We start from the raw sequence: 22,567 nt of genomic DNA on the forward strand, positions 1-22,567 counted from the left end.
TTGTATGCTGAGCTCTTGTCCCCAAGCCATCAAATCCACCTAAACTATTCCTGACAGCTGCTTGTCTAAACTGTTCTTAGATGGAGAGTCAACAGTCTCCCCAGGTAACCGTTTCCTCATCAAAGCCGAGCTGTGCTGGTAGTCTCTTCCTAATGTGCCCTGGAGGAAATTATAAGACATCACTAAAACTTCGTAGGCATTTAATCTTCATTATGAAGGAGTCCCGAACCACTGGATGAGTAACAGATGAGTCTCAAGATACGGCTCTGCCAGTCTTGGGAGATTTGGGCTGTTCTGCAAAGCCCTGTCTCCCCCAGGTACGTGACTAGGCCAAAACCTCATCCTCTCAGCTTTGGTTAAGAAGACAATCCATTTTTAGGTCTAACAGTTGCAGGAAAAAAATGGCCTGGAAAGACTTATCTCATTCTTAAAACCTCAGGAAAAAAAAAAAATTAACCCAGTCTTGCAATCCTCTGCTTAGTCTTAACGTCACCCAGCACTGGGCTCTTCCCAGAAAGAAATAAGGAGCCTGACCAAGCATCTCTTTGCCATTCAGAAAGGAAACCCATATGAATTAGAAAAACCTTGAATTTCCCTGGGTGTTTCTGAGTACCCAGCAGGACGCAGAGAAACCCCCCAAGCTCTGGAGCAACCAAGAAGGATTCGCCCTCCCGTTTGCCTCTAGTTGGACGGGTTTGTTCGTTTTTGCAAAACCAAAGCTTATTTGCCATGAAATGAAAAGAAATTGTCTCTTGGGAGACTGGAAGGGCTCCAGAGAAGAACTGCTGCCATGAGAAAAGCTTTGTATGCTGACCCATGTGGGATGAGGTTAAGGGAAGTGAGCAGGGACAGCCCCAAGCAGGAGATTGCTCATTCCTGCTCCGGGTTGTGGCTATAAATAAAGACCAGGATCTAAGAAAAAAAAAAAAGGAAGAATAACTTGGTTTATTCTCCTTCATCAATGAGAGAGGACAGCTTTAAAGAGGCACAAGAACAATATAGAAAATAATGAGCCTGGCTTCCTAGAAATTAAGGCTGAGCTAAAAGCAGACCTGCCAGCTTAGCCAGATCAGCTGACAGGGGGGTATCACAATCTGCTAGAACTTGCTTTTACGCCTGAGCCCTTCATGTCATCTGGGCCTGTGCAAAATAGAGCTAAAAAAAAAAAATGCTTTCTGCCCAAATTTTCCCTTTTTCTGCCCATTTCCAATGAGAGCTGCTGGGCTTGAGTATGAAATGCAAAGAAGGACGAAGCTGAAAAGAAAAATTGAGTCGGATCAGAAATGTTATGGCCTCTCTGGGTCCTTTGCCAGGTTTCCCCCATGGCAGTATGTTCCTGGCGTGAGCATTGCCAGAGGGCAGGAGGGGTCGGATACGGCCCCGGCCGCATCAGGCTCCAGCATCTGTAATGAGCCATCGCTGAAGCCGGGGGCAGAGCAGCCTGCTGCGGTCCAGGCATTAATCAGATGAAATGGGAAGATATTAAGGCAAGTGCTTTTTAGTGCCACATTTTGTTAGATCCCAGGAGCTGACTGCTGCCACGGCGCTTTCCACTCCCTCCCGAAACAGTATGAGAAAGGCTTAATGGCTTTCATGGTGAAGACATCTGTTATTACACCCCACACGCTCACCCCGGCACTCAGGTTTTAACAGATTTCTAAGGAAAAATCTAAGGGTCTCTATGCAGCCTCAGACATATAAGATGAGTGACTCATTGGGTATTCATCCTTCCTATCATGCAAGGATTGTATTTCCTTTGGCTAGCTCTGCCCTTCTCCTGCATTACATTTCTTAATGGTCCCCATACCTTCCTCCTGAGGCGGCCCCATGATGCTGCTGCATGTTTGGCAGCTGCCGAAGACCTTGTCCCTCTGCTGCTGAAGCCATTATAGACCTTACCAAAGCCTGGCATGGATTGCCAACACTTCAGCAACCTTGAAAACCCTTCGGTGGCCACAGCATCTGTCATCACAGATGCCAGCAGGAATGTTCCCGGGGGGGGGCACTGGGCACCCGCAGAGGTGGGATGAATCTTGAAGGATGTGGGAGTCCCCATCGGCCCCCAGGTCCATCCTTGAAGGTCAGAGAGGAGCACACATGGAGAGGACCTAGGGGTGTCACCTGGCAAATGCTGTGGTCACTGAGGAGGGGACAGCAAACAGACAACAACAGATCTCATCTCCTGTTCTTGTTCCTACTTTATGAATGAGGAAAGCAAAAGGAGCAGCCAAAACTATCCTTTTCTTTATCCAAAGTGGCTGACATTTGAGCATTTCACTTCAAAAAAAGCCAGCAACCACACCCAAAACCTGCTCTCCTCATTCAGGGAGCTGCTGCTATATTTTGTGGGATCTTTGAACAAGTTTCTTGTAAATTCTTGTACCTTTCTGGGAAAAGGTGCATTTTCTTTTCCTATCACAAGCTGAATATTTTTTTCTCCTATAATAGGAGCTGAAGGTTTCTTGTGTTTTGTTGCATTAACTGGACTATAGGGAGACGAGAAAGTACAGTTAATGTTCCAGGTAGATGTCCAAGAAAAATCAAAAGAGTCCAATAAATGGAAACTCAAACAGCTCAGCTTGCCTCTTTCCACTGTAAAGCAATCAGGTTCAGCAAAAGTGAAGCAACTTATTTTGTTCCTCTTTTTAAAAACAACTGTCTCGATCCAAGCAAAGCAGCCACAAGATTCCTTAATTGTTGGGTGCTGTCAGGAATGAACCCAGCTGCAGAGCTGGCAGGGAGAAAACAAATATATGGGGGGAGCTTGTACCCTGTCGCCCTTTCTGGCATAATTCTGCCTGGTTTGGTTCATTTTTAGGGACAATGGGTTCATTTAGAGCTGCCAATGAGCCAACACTGGCTTTGCAATTTTGTCGGTGAGCTCAACCAGTTTGCTAAGAGCCTGGGCATCTTGTCACCCACCAAAAATAGGGACGCAAGTTGGGAGTTAGAGAGCTGGAACTTCGGTAATTGGGTCTCAGGCAGGAGGTGGGATGTGGAAGAGAGGTGTTAGGCCAGCCTGGGGAGACACCAGCCCTCCACAGACATCCAGCGTGAAACATATGGGTTACGTGCATCGCCCTGGGCTCCGGCTGGCACTTACTTACCACACCGTCTTCTCCTTAAAGAGGAGGCTGTCACACCTGCCTGCTGCCTTGACGTGACATTGCTTGGTTTTTTGCAGCAGGGAATCCTCTCCCAGCTTCTTTCTCACCTCTCCATGTGCTATTTTTTTTCCCCCATTCTCCCTGGGGTTTTTAAGAGATGAGCAAGCAGATGCAAGAAGGAAATCAGTATGTCGCCTTCTTGATGTATTTCCAAGCGTGGCATTTCAAGGCTCAGGCACTAAAGAGACTCTGGGGATCTGTCAGAGGTACCTTCACCCTCATCATTAAACAACCACTTTGCTTATAGCTCTTTCTAAGTCAAGTGTCCCGTAACCTTTGAGGCCAAGTGATGCACAGTGGTTTACATACAGCTCAAGTTTAAGGTTTTGCGCTAATGGGGGACTGTGGGCCCAGAAGATTTCAATCTTGCTGATTTTCTCACTTTGAAATGAACTAAAACATTCTGGACCTGTTAAATGTCACGGCCTCTCCATCACTGGCAGATGGACAGACACTGTGTGGCTGGCATGCAGGCTGCCTGTTTTGTTAGGGACGCCTCGACAGGCATTTCTCCTTGTCTTCCAATAGCCACTCTCTTCCCATATACATTTATAAAGCAAGCTGAAAATAGTTTTGTGATGTATTAGACCCCATGAATAATGCACTTGCAAAATGCCTCGGTGCAACCAAGCATGTTTCATCCCATCAATATGATAAATGCAGGTACAGTTGTTTTAATTGTCGAGATCATGTTATAGTGAAAACACATCTGTGCTCAGCCTGGGGGAACATTAGTGTTGCCTTGATCTTGACAAACCAGTTCATTTACACACGGCTGTTTGGCTGCCTTTAGCCAAAGAGCTGGGAGCAGCGAGCATGGGTCAGGGTCCAGCAAAGGGTGAAAACATCTGCAGCTTAGGTCTCTGTTGTTTCAGCCAAAAGTCTGCAAAGCAGAAACTAAAATTGAGAGCTGGGCACCGCCATGTGCCCCAACCCATTGATAAGTTTAGGGGTGATCCCAGACCTCAGGGAGATGCTCAGTTGGTGTAATATGTAACGCTGAGTATAGGGTTTGTCTAAAAAAATGGTATAAAGGATGTCTATCATATTCTTTATGTCACCTCAAAGATCACATACAGTTTGGCTCTCGCCATTCCTGATGAAGCAACACAGAGGGACTCTCCTCCATCTCTGCTCCCCATCCTGATCGATACGGTGGGCATCAGCCCTTCGTTTCAGACCCACAAAATCCCTGCAGGGCAAAGGGCCATGCTGGGTGCACGGCAGAAGCCACAGCAGCTCTGCTTCCCACGTCGCTTTATTTTGGCATTTTGGCGGCCGAAATGGGGCTCAGGCCAGAGGCAGGAGTAAAATATCTCAGTAATAAACTGAAACATTTGGCTCTTTGAGCTGATGCCAGCTTTTATAACAATTTCCATCTTAAGCCGGCTCAATACATATTTAATGAAATCTTCTATAAAACCTTTAACAGCCCTCAATTCATTTCAAGTGGTAAATGAGTCAGCAGTTTGAAATGATGAGCAGGATTCAGACTCTGCTGTCGTTACTTAAGGAGAAGAAGTGATTCTTTTTTAATGCTTTTTCCTCTAAATAACATTTCTTTTTCTTTTTTTTTTTTTTTTTCTCTTTATTTCTTGTTGCTGGAGTGATGCTGCTCAATAGAGGTGAAGGCAGGCACACAGGCACAAATCCCTCAACAGTGGTACCATCCCTCCGGTCCTTGCAGACAGACCTTGCCATCACAGGCTGATGTATCTGCCTGTCCCTTATCCAATCTCTTGGTCGGGTCAGCTCCAAATATGATTAGTCTCTCCCTGTCTCAGTTTCCCCATTTGCTTAGTGCTACCAATCTTCTGTGAGGCATTTTTGAGAGCTCTGGAGGGAGATCCCAGTTCTTAGTGCAGTCTGAATACCTATAGCATGGGATGTGAAAGCATTTGGGATGTGGACATCGCATCCACCAAGCACAGCCCACCTGAGGAGCAATCACCTGCCCTGTTATTCCCATTGCCCTTGGTATCAGACAGCAAAATCCCCTAAAGAGTTCAAGTCGCAAAGAAAGGCAGATACCAGCTGTGTAATCACTGCTATATGGTACCTGCTCATTTGAATAATGAAATGGCATCTTTGTTAAAGGCAAGGAGACTTCCAAGTTGTCTTGTTCTGCAGCTCACCTATAAAAGCCAAGCAAGCTTTGCAAAACATTTCAATTCTCTTGATCACTGTAATTACTGGACGGGATCCAGCGCTGCTCTCTGGCTCGCGTGTGCCAGCAGGTTAGACAGGAGGGGTGTGGGCAAAGGCTCTAAAATAAAGTGAATCATGGCTCGCTTCTTTTCTTTTGAAGGCCTTTATTCTGCATTATACTGATTTTTCGCTTCTTCCAGCAGCTCACTGCAATGCAAAGCAAGCACCTGACAGCGTGAGGATGGGTCAGGCCGTTTTGGGGAGGGGTGAGCTGAGGTTGCAGATATGTGTCACCGGCTGTAGTGTAACACAGAGCCAGGAATCTCCACGGGGAAAAAGTGCCCTTAAACATTGCTTTTAAATTTCAGTGAGTGGATGATGGTGGCACACAGCCTAATGCGGTCCTCTGGACCGCACTCAACTGCTGGCTCTGCCATAGGACTGCGTGGCTGGGGTCGACTCACCTAAAGCAATTTGATGGCAGGTTTTCTAGCACCCCCATGGCTACAGTCATTCAGCATTTCCAATTAACTTTTGCATTTAAATGGCTTGCATTCTGCTGAATTTGTATCAGATGCACGACGGGTGGCCATCCCTTCTACTTTTATTCTGGTGCTGCTGGGAGCCATCAGCCCCGGTAGCAGCTTTCGGGGCAGGTTTGTGCAAGGTCTCTGGTTGAGGGGGTTATATAGGGAGGTGAAGTGGGAAAATTAAACATGGCTTGGAGAAGCTGAACTGAGGAGACAGCTTGGACCCTGGTATCTGCTCATCCTAAGTGCCAGGTGCCGTATGGATCTGTCTGGTGGGCCAGCACCCCTTGTGTACAGCTCAGGTTTTGAGTGGCCATGGTATGGTATGGCCAGAAAAAGAAGAAAATCCACTTGCTGTCCTCAAATACTTGAAGTATTTTCTTCCAGGTGTGCCCTGAGTGAGCGATAATTCTAGCCAAGATAAGGAGGTATTCCTGTTAACATGCTAGACCCAGGTGAGATTGCCTCTGAACCCCACTGCACACTTTTAATAACCACTATTGAAAAAGATTGAACTGGCCCCTGGAACAGCTGCTAGAAAGAGCAACTTCGTGTCCTTGAAAAGGGAGAGCAATCTCAGGAGAGGGAAGGAGCAGAGCAGGGCTCCTTCAGCCTAGCTAAGCAAAGACCGAGAGGGGACCTGACTGCTCTCTATAAATATGTCAGAGAAAACATGAGGGGAGGAAATAATGGCTGAAGTTAAAGGCTATCATTGAACAACAGCCAAATTTAGACTAGGAGACAAAGGAAAGATCCCAACCGGCAAAGCAATTTGGTTCAGAACAAGCCAAACTCCTTCAAAGATTAAACTTGATTAGTCGGTGAATGGAATGACGTGAGGCCAGACCTAACCCAGCAGCCAGTGATGGTGGTGGCTGCAGATACCTCTTGATCAAGGGCAAGCACTGGGGGATGACCGGGAGTCATAGGAACCCACAGCATGGGTTGGAAAGTACCCAAGGAGCAAAACAGGGGAACAACCCAAAATACAACAGGAAATGTTTCAATCCAGATTGCTGTGTTTTTAAAAGCTAAATTTTTAGCAGATGTTCCATGCATGCATGCTGCTAATGAGAGCTGAAGATGCTAAATGCAGGGGCTGTGTTTTAAATTGTTAATCCCACTCCAAATCCATCAGCGAGGAGCGCATCTGCCAAAACCAGTTGACTCCCAGCTGATCCCATCTATCTTTCATGCGACTCCAGTGAAGGCAGCCTCGGTGGCCACCATGCCAGGATGGGACCTGTCACTTCTTCTCAGCCCGCGGGAGAGCCAGTGAGGAGTTTGTTAAACAAAACCCATCGCAAGCTGTTATCTTCTACACACATCACCCAGATTAAATGGCACTTAATGGAATAATGAACCACAGGGAGAAACATACAAGGAAACGTCATTAAATCTTGTTAAAAATGAATAAAATTCTGAATCAATTCCCATTAGTGAATGCACTGATATTTCACATATCTTTAGGAGTTTTATTATGCATTCATGCATAATCTGATATAATGATGGCTATTTTCCCCCAAACTCCTTTCTTCCTAATAAAAATGAACAGGATGAAGGATCCAGTAGTTTATTCTCTCATGCTTTTTTTTTTTTTAAGCATTATATGAAATATTTAAGCGATGTCTTTTGCTTCTCATGGTCATGCCCTTATTGTGTCAAGTCAAATTAGTTAAGTATACAAATGAGGGTAAACAAAGGTGACAGATAAATGAAACACATGGTTACCAAAGTGTCAGAGGCCCCCTATGTGTGGTCCATCCATAGGTTCCTCGATGGGCTCTGCGTATGCAACCCTGTGAGAAGTTGAGAGCAAGAAGCTCCAAGCTTCAAACAAACAAGTTCCTCAAAGGACGAGCTGTGTTTGCCTCCCTCCCCCTTCTTTTCCTCTTGCACACTTTCCACTCTCATTTAAACACCGAGTGTACACTAAGAGGAGCCAAGCAAACACCAGGAAACAAATTCCCTTGAATATTCAATATTCATATTTAATAATATTTGGGAAGAACCATCATGTAGAAGTTCCTGCAAGGTTTGGGCCTCATGCTAAGAGCTGGAAGAGCACGGCGTGAGGACAACAGCAGCTTTGAGTGTGGTTAGTGTCTCCCAGGCAAGATGCAAAAGCTGGATGAGAAAAGCCAGCAGAAACCTAGAAAAATTCGGACTGCAAACTCATCGGTGCAATGCCCAGATACACAAGTTTGTGCAGTGCTCAGCGCTTTCGCACTGCAAGCTTGGCAAAGATCTTTAATCCAAAGTCTTGCAAGAGGTTTTGATGCATATCCCCCATTTGTAGCCCCAGCTGTGGGACACGACCATTGTCAGCAAGACAAGTTCATAACAAAAGGTGCCTGAGACAAAACAGTAAGTGGATATACGCATACAGATGGAAGAGCAAAAAGTAGCAAGGAGGCAATATTGGTCAGCATGTTAAACAGGAGTCAAGGCATGATAGACAGCGAGACACCAGCTGCTTAGCTGTTGTCAGGATTTTAATAATAATAACAGGCTTGTTTTGCATAAACTGGCTGTGTGCATAATTCATAGATGTAATAAGCTGATCATTAGGAGAAGTCTCAACTCACCTCCTAGCTGCATGTGGTCAGACCGAGGTATTCGGTCTGGATCACGGCAGAGGAGAGCCATTAAGGAGGCATTTGAAAGAGGATAATTTATTCTAATTCAAAAGACAGCTTCAGCTTGACCCTTTTGTGCTCACTCACCTTGAACAGAGCCAGTCGAGCTTCGCTAGCGTGAATTCTCCTCAAACCCAAACTTTTTCTTCAAATCTTCCCCGTCGCGGGCATTTCAAAACCTCTCCCTGATTGCAAAATTCCCAGTTTGAGTTGGGCTGGGTAGGTTTTAGCAGACATGTCCCGTTGCTTTGAATCCAAGCTTGGCTTGGTTTATAACCGACCACAGCCCAAATTGCAAATGAAGGGTCCTGGCTTTGCAAAATTCAAGTGCTGCACTTGAAACGGTGGACAAGGCAGCTGCGATAATTGTTGGTCTATCGGCAGCCGCACTGGGAGAAGCTTCAGAGAGCCAAGGGATCTTTAGCAAAAGCATGACAAGAGCTGAATGTAAATTAGAAATGTTCAGATACAAATTAAACAGCAAGGGTAATTAAGCCTTGGCTCAGCTAACTGAAGAAGGCGGTGAAGTCTTCACTACTTCAAGGTGCTGAATCAAGGCACTGAGTTTTCCTAAAAGTTGCTTTTTTTGGGTAGTTTATTAGACTCGGAGCAGCACTCACCAGAGGGAAACCTTTTGGAAGTCAAACTAGAGGATTTTGTTTCCTTCCGGCCTTAAAACTGTGCCTTTCTGACTTCTTCGTTGCATATTTATGGTGCAGAAACATCAAAAGGCCACGGCTGGGTCAGCGGGAGTTGAGCGACTGTGAATTGTAGATTCCATAATCACATTTTTGACTCGAATTGATCCTCAGACCGTGAAGAAATTTGCAAATATTTTCAAACGACGAATATGGCGGGGACTTTTTCAATCTGTTTGCAGGCAATTTGCAAACAGAAAACCTTGGCAACGTTGGCTGAATACGTAATTAATGCTGTGATTTATGTGCCCGGCTATAATTTCTCCCAGCCTCCCTACTCCATGCTAAACAGTTCGGGAAAGGAACAACTTGTTTGCCTCATGCTTCATTTTGCTGGTACTGCTTCCTCTAATTCTGTGATCTGAGATGCCCATGCATGGAAGGAACTTCTTTTTCCAGGGGAAATAAAAGGGGGAGATGGTTTGTTTTCATGATGGATATGGGCTGAGAGGGCAGCTTGTTCTCCCACTGGGACTTTTAGTGTATTCCCTTTTTTCCCTGCCACAGACAGTGGATAAACTTGCTCAATACCTGTGAGTGTCAGAAGATGCAAATTGGTCTGTATGTCATGTGGATGGAGCAGGTATTTCTAGCAGCGCATGAATATAGAAGTATTTGCATCGCAGATGAGCTTCCAAGCTATGTTCTCCTCCAGCACTTCAACATCTCCCTGAAACCCTACAGAAACACCTACATTTAAACCACTAAATCCACAAAACCCTTTTCTCCTTATCTTTTGGGTTCAGATAGGGAGGATAGGTGCTCGGTGATTCTCAGGACAGCAGGGAGAAGACACATTGAGGAAATAAGGACAGATCTGCCTCTTTCCCAAAATGTTTGGAGGAAACCAATGCATGAAGGTCTGAGCAGAACTATTTGTTTTCCATCAAGCCAAAAATGCCTGCAAGATTGTTCTCACAAAGCCTTTGGTCTGTTGGAGGGTTTGGAGCCTGATGCCTGAAATTCTGGCCCATCTCTCCTTCCTTAGGCATGTCCTCAAGAAATTGGGACCAATCTCATAATGTCTGGCTGAGGCTCCTTGAAGAAAAGTGAACTTTTCTCAATTTTCAGTGGAAAAACCACGTTTCTGGAGAAAGGGAAGGAGGGAGAAAGGAGAAGAGCCTTTTTTTTCCCCCAGCCACTTCTTCCTGGCAGACCAGAGTATGATTGATAGGAAGAGATCCAGTCTTGATATTAAGACATCAAGTAATGGAGAGCCTACCACAGCTCCTGATAAGACTTTACTTAGCCAGTCACTTAATGCATGTGTATCCATTCTTCTTCTACCTTAAAATGAAGACAATTATAGTTCCTATTTCTTGAAGAGTTGCTGTGAGCCTGAAGTTATTAAGGTCTGTAAAACATCTCGGAGTCATTAAAGTATTTTGTTTTTCTATCACCTGAAAGCATCCTGCTCTCTATAGCACAGCAAAGGGTGTTGTCTCCAAAGCATCCCTTGTATTTAGGTGAAAACAGAGATGTCCAGCCACAGAGGGGCTGCCAGGAGCCAGGGCAGCCAGCACAGCCAAGCCAACGTATGCCGACTGGTGTGCCATGATTTTACATAATATTCCAAAATTCCTTCATTTTGCACAGGCCTTTTCATAAAACAATCCCAAATCGCTTAATTTCTGAGTTTTCAGGGGGAAAACAAGCTCTTTGCTGCTGCAGACACAGTGGGGTCCTCTCTTAGGAGGTCACTGATGCCACTGACTTTCAATGGACCATTCTAGGTGGAAAATCATCTCCAGCTTCATTTTACAGCCTGGAAAACTGCAGCGAGGAGACATGTGCTCTCCCATCACGGCTCCATCCCCATCACAGCCCCATCTTTGTTGAACGTGTAACTAAAATAAGCCAATCTAGGTAATGTAAATCCCTGTGATGAATCTCAGCCCGCAACAAAAAAACAGCAGGTGGACCCAAAATTCTGCACACGCACCCCCCCAAATAAAATTGTTTGATAGTGAAATAAATCCCTGGGGGCATGTTAGCTGCTCAAAAGTTTGCGGGGGAAATCCTGGGATGATGCGATTTGTCTGTCAAATGAGAGCGAAAAGGAATAAATATCCCGAGGGCAAAAACTATTATCCTTTCAGAAAGTGACACCAGAGCTGTGATTTACTCCATGTGTGGGTGCTGAGCCTCAGCAGCTGGGATGGAGGTGAGATAATCCTGAGAAATACCTTTAAAAGAAAAAAAGAAATCCCAATAAAGCAACATCTCCGCTTCGGAGCTATCGCTCTGTAATTGCGGGATGCTGGTGATCTTTCACAAATAACATTTGCTGCTTGCCAGTGGGAGACATTCATAAAGAGAAAGAAAAGAAGGTGAAATATCCCTAACGCCCCCAGGCTGCATCCTCATGATGCTGGGGGATGATCTTCTTGGGTTTTGCTTCGCTGCGACCAGAGAGGGTATTTCGAAGCACAACACTCCTTGGCCTAGTTTCCAAGGGGCTGTCAGACATCAGTGATGCTGGAAGCATCACTTCAGTCCTCTGTGCCTCAGTTTCCCTCTTTGAAAATGCAGATTTTCATTATTTTTTTTTTAATCTTTTAAAAAATTGCTCATTTTTTAGGATAAGTGAACACGGGCAAGTGGAAAGCAGCCAGGTGGGTGGCACGGGCAGAGTATGGCTTGGGGCTTGGCCGGTGGCAAGCCTTCTCCCTCCCCTGTCCTAGAAGCTCACCATGTATTCATTATATGTTTAATTATGCATCGTTTCCTGTTCTCATTAGAGACCTTCAAACAGCCTTGAAAATATCCTCATTCAGGGCTTATTTTGTCCTCGTTAAATTTTTATCTCAGCTAAAGGAGGAAGATAATGACATTAAACCCTATGCAGAAGCACATGAATGTGAGACAGGAAAGATCTCAGGAGTTGTTCTCGATCTGCCCCACCCTGCCATGCAAATACCCCCCTTCAGCTTTGTGGCAAAACCCACTTGTAAAACCAAGATGCATCTTTTACGCTGCTGCATGAAAACAACATTTCCAAGCCTCTGTTCATTAAAACTCTTGGGGAGGACTTTAAAGGAGAAAGGGATTTTTTTTGTATTATTTACATTTTTTATTATCCCCATCGTCCTTTGAGCCTTTTTTCCCTCCTGGCTACTCTCTTTTGCTTGCAATCTCTGCACTTTTGGGGCTTGAGTGAACCAGTTTGCTTGGGCCATTTGGAGGCTCTTTGCTCATCTCCTGCGGCTGGTTGGGCTCTGCCACGGGCTGCCCTTCCCCTCTCTGCTCCTGTTCCCCAGATCCTCCCTCCAGAGAGAGGCAAGGGAAGGGCAACCACAGTGAGTTTGTGACTGATTGGCCTGGAAAATCAAAGGAAAACAGAAAACGTGCATTTCAACCCCAAATACATCAAGAAAGTTCCCCCATGTCCCCTCCATTCTTGCCCTGCTTTGTGCCTTCTCCTTTGCACTCCTTATCACCTCTGCTCCTTAAAAAAAAGAAGATTGAGGTGTCCTATCACTAAATTCATAACTATTTGCCTGCAATTTCCCCCAAGGGAAAGTTATTAACAGCAACTTAGTGTCTGATGGATGGCTGTGTTGCTGAGGCTATGTTTTGCATCAAGGCTTCTGAAGATACATCATTTAAATTCACGTGGGCAGGCGTGTATTAAATAAACACCAAGAAAAATATTTATTACATCGGGGAAATTGGACTGCAGCTTTGTACGTACACTTATTTATAGTGATTTAATAATCAATTATTGCATTGGCAGTCAATACGTGCCTTATTAAATCTTTGCAGGAAGTTGTCTCAAGAACTTTCACTTAAAAAGGTGATTTTAATTCTCTTCTGTAATTGTTCTTTTGTCTCTCTGTTGGCCGCCCATGAGCCGTACCATCTAGGTATGATGTACCCAAGATGGACTGTGTCGAGGAGGCTTGTGGTTGTGTGTTAATGGAGTCATGAATTGATTTTATTTTCTGGTCTTTATTCACTTCCCTCCCCACTCCCCCAAACTTTTTTTTCCCCTCTCCTAAGGGATAATTCATTTCATGATTGCAAATAGATCACTGTAAACTCAGCATAATGGACCAGTAATTACCTAAGAAGTGATGGATTTGGGTGGATTTTGTAGGCTAAACGATCTGAGATGTACTGTACAAAGTAGGAGCAACTATTTTGAAGCTGATCAATGAAATGCTGTGAGTTTTCTGCTTATTCCTCTTATAACCAGCTGCCAGTTTAACCTTTAAGGGGGAGTCGAAGCTCGCCAGGTCTCCCTCACTGTGCATTTTATTAACACCTTTGAAAACTGAGCCATCTGAGACAGGAACTCAGCAAACATTGCACTTTATAGTGCCAGAGTATCTGCAAACCCGTAATTTCCAGGATGTCATTTAACCCATTATTTATTAGTCAGCTCCCTCTTTCCCAGGCAGGTAAGGGACATCTTGGCAAGGCAAGGGTCGTATCTCACCCTCGCAGATTTGGTTGTAAACATGGCACAAAAGTGCCTTTTTTGGCAGCAATCTGCAAACTTTTCAGGTGGTGGAACAGGATTCCTGTGTTATTGCAGGGATGCAGCTGTGTACAGCATCCCTGCACTCCGGGGCACAGGAAAACAGGCCTGTGATCCCCAAAATTCAGGGATGCAGAGTCAGGCCACCTGGAAAATGATTGCTTTTAGGACAAACCACTAGTGGGAGCCGTGGTCCCACACAACCCCCAGCAGACCCTACTCTCGGTGTCCAAGGGCAGAAATGGTCCAGCATCCCTGCGGGCTCTGTCTGAGCTTTCCTTTACCCCACGGATTTGCCAAAGTCTTTCCCATTGCTCCTGGCACCCGTCTTACGTTCAAAGCTGGGTTTTCTGGGAGGACAAATGGAGGAGCATGGGGGTGCCGGGTGGATGGAGAGGTCCCCTCTGCCCTTCGCACTGCAATGGAGATGCCCATGGCACCAGTGGGGAGCACTTTCCTATCAGACCCTGGAATAAGGACAAAGTTTTGTATTCCCACGTGGTTGTTTGGGAGATGGAGTGAGAAGCAAGACAAAGTCAAGGCCAAGAAGAGATTGGGAGATGGAAGGAGATGCAAGACGCAGCCAAGACTGGGAAGAGGTCTTTATTCACTTCTAAGGTGAAGGCAGCTTTCAGGAGCATTTCTGAAAGATTCTGTCAAACCATATCCGTTGTAGTCTTGGTTTAGCATCAGCCCTTTTCCTCCTCTCCTCTTCCAGTTAAACTTCATCTTTCCCATTGTGTCTCTTCTTGGGCACCTGGCTCGTTGCCTGAAATAACTGATTTTCATGGGTGTATTTTGGGGGTTCATGGCTCGGTTACTGCCCAAACGCTTCTTCCTCCTTAGCTGTCACGTCTTAGGAAGGCAGCGCCAGAAACCTGCTGGGATGAGTAGCAAGAGAGGAAGAAATACACAGTGTTGAGTTCAGGACGCCTCCGCTTCCAGATCAGTGCATCCAAATCAGAGCTGAACAAGCAGCTCCATGTTGTTTGCTCAGACCTTACTGACTGGCCTTGAGGAGAAAATGATATCTTATTAGGGACTCTAATAATGTTCCACATCATCCTCCGTACAGAGCAGATCTGAAGGATTAGCAAAACAAATGAAGTAATGACTTTTCTGTGAAATTAAAATTTTGTAAGATAATCCAAAGAGGAAATAGAAATTTTATTTCAATTATGCATTAAACTTTCTCAGCTCACTTTGGGTCAGGGTTTTAACTCTTGGGGAAATTTATAACAATGTTAGGCCAGAATAGGCTCAAACCCTGCAGCCCCCTCCCGGATCGTGCCGTCACACTGATGCACTCCTGTGCATCACCCGGTGTGCGTGCAAACGTGCATGACAGCCCCTAAACCTGTATTTTCCCAATTAAAATCCAGGCTGCAAAGCGTGAGCATGCTGCACGGGTGAGATATTTTGTCCTGTGTAATAACTGCATGAATAATTGAAATTCCTCGCATTGCTCATAGCTGAGGACTCCTGGACAGATAAGTGGTTAACAGATGGACTATCCTTTTTCCTTACTGCATCAGAGACCAGAGCAGCATTGGGAAGGTCTTGGGCTTAAATTGGGACAGGGGTTTATTCTTGATTTGATTTTGAAGTGTTCTACTTCGCGCTTGAACTAGCTGAACTCATGGCGGTGCTATCAGCCCAAAATGGGTTACTGGGAGAAAACCATCCTTGCATTTTAAACAAGATTTATTTATTTTGTTAAAACAGAATTCAATAAACACCTTTGCTTTTCCCTGTAAGGAGGAGAAGGATGCATCACACCACGGAAGCCCTGAGGAGCTGCAGGTATGAACAGGGTAAGTATCTACCACCAAGCCCATAAGCAATTGCTTTCCAGAGCTCCACCATAGAATGCTGCTCTAAAACGGGGGTGAAGTGAGTTTCTGGAGCAGAGAGGACAGTTGTGACAAAGCCACACTATCTGTCTCCAAAAGGTTAACCGTCATGAAAGATTTGACCAGAGAGAAACCTCCAGCAGAGATTTTATTCCACATCCTTTTAGGATTTGCTAATGTCCAGGAAGGAGAAAATAAATAAATAAATGAATAAAATCGGGTAATTCATTAGCAGCCATAATCTGGTGTGTGTCACATCTGGTTAGGCACTGCAGTACATATCGTATGCCTCAAAAGCAAGGAAATGAGAGGTTAACGCATTTCCTTGGTTTTGTGAGCTGTCTGCAGACCGCGCTCTTATCTTAATTGATACAGCATCAGCCTTTCTCTGCACGCCTCCAACAACAAGCCCTGCTTTTTGTCCTCTCAAGTTATTAAAGACTCCACTCTGGATCATAGAAATAACAGACAGACTTGCTGAGAATGTGGCTCTCTTGATGCAAAGCCCCAAATCTCCTTTTTTCCAGCTTCTCAGGGCACAGGAGACATTTAATTCCTTTTTCAGTATTTGAACGCTTTGCTTTTGGGCTCTGGAGCGGAGGGTAGGATCCAACCCCATCCCCACCCTGTGTGTTGAGAAAGGAATCACAAAATCAGCCAGTTTCCCATTCCAAATGGGAACATGTCCTGGTCATCTGGAAGCAGGTGGCTGTGCACAGGTAGCATATGAAGCTCACAAAACATTTCTGTGAAATATCATGCTTTCAACATTGTTTTCCCACCCTGGAGAGAAAAAACAAAACAAAACAAAACAAAACAAAACACACAGCCAGTATCACTGGGAGGTACTCAACGAGCTGAGGCTCACACCCAGCTGGTCACAGCTCCAGCAGGTCGCACACACATCTGGCTGTGGGCAGAGGATGAAGAGGGGATGGTATCCTTCATTAGAAGCCTCCATCGGGATATGATGCCTTTCCACTGGGGCTGGATACAGGCTTTTTGCACCTGAATTTAACCACTGGTTCCTAAAATACCATGTATATATGTTCATCTCCTCCATGAGGTACAGCAGAGTCCCTCAGGACAAGGGTTGAGATCATTCCTCACTAAATAATTGAGTTTCCAGCACTTCAGCCACCAATGCCAGTTTTCTCCCAAAGATCTCCATGCCTCCAAGAATAAAATAAGTTCCTTCTTTATTTGTATTTATTCTTTAGATATTGCCAGCAGGGTGATGAGGATTTGGGACCCAAATCTGCTGAGTAACGTGGTGTTTATTTTGTTTCTCTGCTTTTCCTCACCGAAGGGCATTTTCTAGTCTCTGGATTGACGGCTGTGTCACCTGCACAGCAGCGTAACTGGGTTTGCAGACAAAGGAGACTGACAGCTTGGTAACGATAGCAAAGTAAATAAATAAAAGTCTGGGTCTGCGCACTGATAAATCTCTTACCAGGGACTCTGATTTAGAGAGGGGGGAGAAAATAGGGAGAAAAAAAGAAAAAAAAAAATTTTTTCAGCAATAAAGCTTGAAAAGCAGAGCTGCAAATCACTGGGGGCACAGTCGTGTCCCCTTTCTGCCACAATGGAAAGAGGAGGTGGAGCCCCAAATTATTTGTAGCTTTTAGAGGACACATCCTATCTGTGTACGTGGGAGGATGTAAAGGGAGTTTCTCCCCAGCCTGACTCAGATGAGGATTTGGAGACACCTGGGAGTTGATGTATGGCAAAGAGCACATGGTGAAGATGCTGAGTCAGGGAAGAGGATGGCAGCGCTTTGCTTATTCAGCATCCAGATCCCATAGGATCCCTCACAAGCAGCTTTGGGTTCGATGTCCTGGGCCAAGAGGTTCAGGTAAATCTGAATATATATAGGAATAAGGAAAATGCATGCAGGATTTAAAAAAAAAAAAAAAAAAGGATTTCTATCAGCCATCCAGCGTGGGACTTCCAGCATGGCAGCACCGAGGACGAGCCAACGGGGAACAGCATTAGCAGCGTTTACCGGAACTACAACCCAAAATAGTCTCATTACTCCTCAATATGCCATGTCAGCACCCAGCAGTGAAAATAGTCCACACTGATGCCTTCAGACTTCAGCAGGGCCATAATGGGAAACAAATTGCCCGAGACTCCCGGGCAATGGAGTGATGGCAATCTGCATTTGTGCTCTCAAGCGAGCTGGGCTTCAGCCGGGAATTCAATAAATACTGGTAGAGTTAATTCTGCAGAAGCATCTCTTTGGTGATGGACAAGATTGACAGCTGTCAATGGAGTTGACAGCTTGCCATGCTTCATCCCTGGCAAAAATGGAGATGGAGAAGGGGAGCCGATGGCTCTTGCAAGTCTAGAGGAGCAAAAATCAGCGTACAGGACGGCCACTCCTGGAGCAGCCCAGGAGGTGTGCAAGTCTTAAATTCTGCCAAAAGGGGGAAAACCCCCAGTAAAACTAAAATCCCACCACAAATGGTGCATGCTTGAGTTATTCCAACAGACAGCCCTGTGTGCCAACCTGCTCTTCCCCATACATTTCTTTTTTTTGTGGCATAAACAGCAGTTCAAGCTGTCTGGGAGATGTCAGGAGTGATTCATAGGCTGGCTTCTTGAATCACAAAGCTGTTTTAAGAAGTCCTTACATATGTCTAGCTACTTTGGTGGATGGTTTTTATTCACCTTCTCCTTTCCGACCCCTTTGCAGTTCCTGTTTCCAAGCTTATTCCTGCTGAAGCCACCAACACTGATTTTTAATAAAAGCTGGGACTCCTGTATGACTCTAGGATCAAGGGATTTAAGGCAAAGCCCACCAATTTTCACATTACTTAGACCCCAAGAACCATCAGTGCTTCAGCTCGGGGCTTTTCCCACCAGAAGTTGATTAAAGCGAGAACTGGAGAGCTGGAAATGAGCCGTAAGAAATGCTGGTCTGAACTTTTCACCGGAGTAAAGGGGGAAAGTGGCAATGAATTGCTATTATGCACATCATGTAGTCCCTGAAAGTGCTGCTGAGAATAGTCATACATTCATATAGAGTCAGCCAGGAGTCCATTTTTACCTCACAATGGACAGTGAGATGGATATATGGACCATTATATGTTCCCAGCTGGAGAAGAGTGGCTTTAGCTTTACGTCCAGATAGCCCTGACATCGCTGCGGGCTTTGGGGTGGCTCCTTCTCCTTTTTTTCTCTCTTACCACCTCTTGCTTTCATGAGATGATATCAGGCAGAGTATCCACCGTTGCTCCTGCCTCCTTGACTGTCATCACCTTTCCAGGAATGCAGGGATTTGGGAAAAGAGCCCAAATCCTGCAGCAATGCTCTTAGCGTTCATACACCAACCTCTGCATCTCCAAGTCACTCCGAAAAATACCTATAGCACCAAATCCAGATTTTCCTCCTTCCCTTAAGAGCTGTGGCTCTGGGCAGGTTTTGGCCTTCTGTTTTCTCTTGGGGAGTGGATTTTTTTGGTTTTCTGGATGCTGTGAACAAGATCCTGCCTCATGTTGGCAGCCATGGCAGCCCCTCGCCCCGCAGAGCAATGCTGTCATTTGGGAATATTTGCACTGAACAGTGTAACCATTTGCTTTTTACATAAAGGCAAAGGTTTTTCAGAGGGGAAGTATTTAATTTTAATTAGTGGCCAAGATTGCTTTCTCATCTTCTGCCTCTGTAATCCTTCCCTTAAATTAAAATGAAATTTTTGTAATTGGAAATTAGAAAAATTATTACAGATTCAGATGAAATAGCAGCCTGTATTTGAAGGCCAAGTCACTGCGCATCCCTTTCAGAGGAAAACTGGGATACAGGTGGCTTCACCCATCCCCTCTCCATTTCAGTGCCCGGTCTGGAGACCTCCCCACACCTTTGAGTTAAAACACATGATGCTTAATTGAGTTATCCAAACTCTTCTCCCCTTTCCACTGGGGTGGACTTCTCCTGAGGTTTTGAACCGAAACAAATTGCCTCTTTTCCTAGTTAGATCTCCCTGGGGCAAAGCTCTGCAGCAAATTAGGTATTAACATCTGTACAGCTCTGTTATCCACCATGCCAATCACAGCTCCATAATTGCCCACAATGTCTTCCCTGAAGGATGCCTGCTTGTATGTTTAATAAAACAACCAAACCGGGTCTCAAATTTCCTTGCTTGTATGAAAAATTCATAGCTGCAGTTCCCAGTAAGTGTTGATCCGTCGTACGCCTGCCATCAGCTGCGAGGGGAAATCCTGAGCCCGAGGAAGTGCCGACAGCGTGACCGTGTTGAGTGGCTCCTCTCCCAGCGCATCCCTGGGATACGAGGGGGAAACTGAGGCAGGGAAATGAGAAGCAGATAGAGGATTTAGGGTGAAAAACCCAGGGAAAGGAGTTTGCCTCTTTGCAGCTTGGTGCACGCTGATTTCAAATATTCACCAAGTCCAGAAGCGAGTTTTAACTCACCCCCACAGAGGCTGCAACACCGACTGGGGCTTTCCAAACTCCTCCATGACTCGAGCACTGCCGGCAAGTGATTTCAAGCTCGTCTGCTAAAATATGCACCCGAAAATGTAGCGTAAATTGTATATTTGATTGTAAAAATTGCAGTTCATGCTGTGTTGCTTAGTGACATAAATCATCCGGCGGTAGGGCAGAATACTAATGCTCGACTTCTGTAAGGAGCTGACACAGAGCAGCCTAGGTAAGGATTTATCTACCAACCAAATGTTGTTCCCAGGAGAGCGGCACAAGCAATTCTGCATAACAAACACATTCCTCGGCTGCGGGATATACGCATGGACGCAAACCGAGGGAAAACGCATCCCCCTGCTTCTTCGTGACCAACTATTTGGAAGAGGCTGGTGCAGCAGAGAGGAGGAGGGCAAGTTTTCCACCTGAGTTTGTGGTTCTGATAGAGAAATAAAAGCGCTCAAACGCACACAGGCAGAGCGGTGTTGATCTGTCATCATTACTGGCCGAAACCTGAAATGAAGAGGAAGATTCATAGGGAAGTTTTGCTTCAATTTGGTAACATTATGGAGCTTTTTGTGAGAGGTGATTTTTACAGGTTGAGCATCATGAGGTCCTCTTTTTGGTGTGGGGAAACTGAGGCACGGGAAGGAAAGGTCCCATGGGAAGCTCAGGGTGGCTTTGAATGTAGATGAGCACCCAGGAGGTGATGCACAGAGCTGTATCCCTCCTACTTTGGCTTTACCATCCCTTTCATCTCTTTAAACCACTTACCATTCCATGTTGGCACCTGCCTTTGGGTGGGATGAAGCCGCCCTGAGCCACGTTCCGGGGTCTGGCAGCTCCCAAAGGATACTGAAATCCCCGGGGATGCATCCAGTGCTAGGTGCTCTATAAAAAGGCCCTGGGATCTTTGAAATCACCTTCTCCCATCTTTGAAGCTGAGCAGACGGCTGGCAAGTTGGGAGGAGAGATGTGTTTAATAGTAATTAGAGATGTTAATAATTGAACAGATGATGAACCGGGACATGGGGAGATTAAAGCTGAGATTTGCCGAAGGGGTTTAGATGCACAAGCCCAATTAAAAAGAACAAGAGGAATTAGACTGAATTGAGGCTGAGTTCCCAAATCTCTTAAGCCCTGGCAATAGATGGAGGGAGAAATGAGCTCTGTCCATTCTCTGCCATGTCCTGGCGCTGGATTGGGCCCTCTGCAGCTGCCACAATGGTCATCGTGGTGTTGATCCATGGGACAAAAGCGATTAGCAGAGCTCAGCAGGACCATATGCACGATGGGCTACGATGACCGATGGTCAGCCGGTATTTGGGGGATGCTCCCGGCTCCCCGGGGGACGCTCATCTCAGCACGTGCTGTCGGCAGAGTTACCTGCTCCTCCTGCCAAGCCGCGTCTCTGCGAAGCCTCCCTGGGCACGGCGTCTCCACAGCTCCTTCTTCCCAACAAGCTCTTATCTTCCCGTAGCTGCTTCCTCAGGCGTTGCAAATACCATGATCCCCTTTTTCCCAAATGATCCAGAGGGGAAACTGGGCATTTAATTTCCAAATAAACCCCTTGGATTTCCGCCTCCCCCCCCCCCCGCTGCTGCCAAAGTGGTTGTAATAATAACAATTAATCATAAGCAAAGCTCGCTCTTTTGAACGGGACAATATTAATACTAGTTGCCAAGCTATATCATGCTTTACAGACATTAACTAATTAATCCTCAGAATAACAAAAGGTGTTTTTTAATACCCGAATTGTGATGAGCAGGACAACATCCTTGGGATAAAACCCTTCCTTCTTACCCAAAAAGAGATGGTTTGGGTTTGGGGGCTGTGGGCCATGCTTGGGAGCATCCCGAGGGGACCAGCAACCCCTTGTGCTGTGGGTTGGACATGCTTAAAATAAAATAAATAAAATCATATAACCCCCAGGTCAGCAAGCAGAGGGGAGCAGGAGGCTTGGAGCACAATGCCCCTATTTTTGAGGGGGTCCCTTTCCACCATGGAGCTGTTTCTTGAATGATGAATAGCTTATTCTACTTTTCCCTCTTCCCTCTAATTTACTGACTTGTTCTGGGTTTTTTTTTTTCCTCTCTCATCTAGAACAATGGGAGGGTTTTGAAGCTGGAGATGTAATAACACCAGAGTCTTCAGTTTCCCCCGTTATAATTCCTCATTATAAAGTTATTTCCCCACGATTTGAAATATAAATGATGCCTTTGATGTCTGCGTTTTTAAAATTGCTCTTTTTAATTTTCTCCTTTTAATTTTTTCCCAACAAGATGCTCTTCCCCCCGCCCCAACCACCAGCACCGCTTAACTCAACCCCACTGCTCCGATGCGGCATTGTAAACACGGCTTGGGCAGAATAAATAAAATGCCTCGAATTGCAAGATTTTGCTTTGAACAAATGGGATAATTGGGGCAGCTGGAAAAAAAAAAAAAAAAGAAAAAAGAAACAGCCTTGAATGCGATTTCTTTTATTATTTTTTTTTTTTAAGGAGGGGGAAATAAAGCCCAAGCCTCCCTGCTTTTGAGCTTTTATCAATAAATAAGAGGCTGCAAACCCATCTGGGCGAGGAGCGCTGTCAGATGTCCCTCCGAGCTGTGTC

General features: G+C 45.5%; 1 long non-coding RNA gene across 1 annotated transcript in view; it reads left to right on the plus strand.

Moving 5' to 3' along the window:
- The window catches only part of LOC141933817 (uncharacterized), a 94,805-nt gene that overhangs the window by 42,270 nt on the left and 29,968 nt on the right, over nt 1–22,567 (plus strand). Inside the window, exon 2 of the long non-coding RNA XR_012626228.1 lies at nt 15,424–15,479. This is a non-coding gene — a long non-coding RNA (uncharacterized LOC141933817). The remainder of the gene's footprint in view (nt 1–15,423; nt 15,480–22,567) is intronic.

Source organism: Strix aluco, chromosome 23 (genome assembly GCF_031877795.1).
Source record: "Strix aluco isolate bStrAlu1 chromosome 23, bStrAlu1.hap1, whole genome shotgun sequence".
NCBI classification, from domain to species: Eukaryota; Metazoa; Chordata; class Aves; order Strigiformes; family Strigidae; genus Strix; species Strix aluco.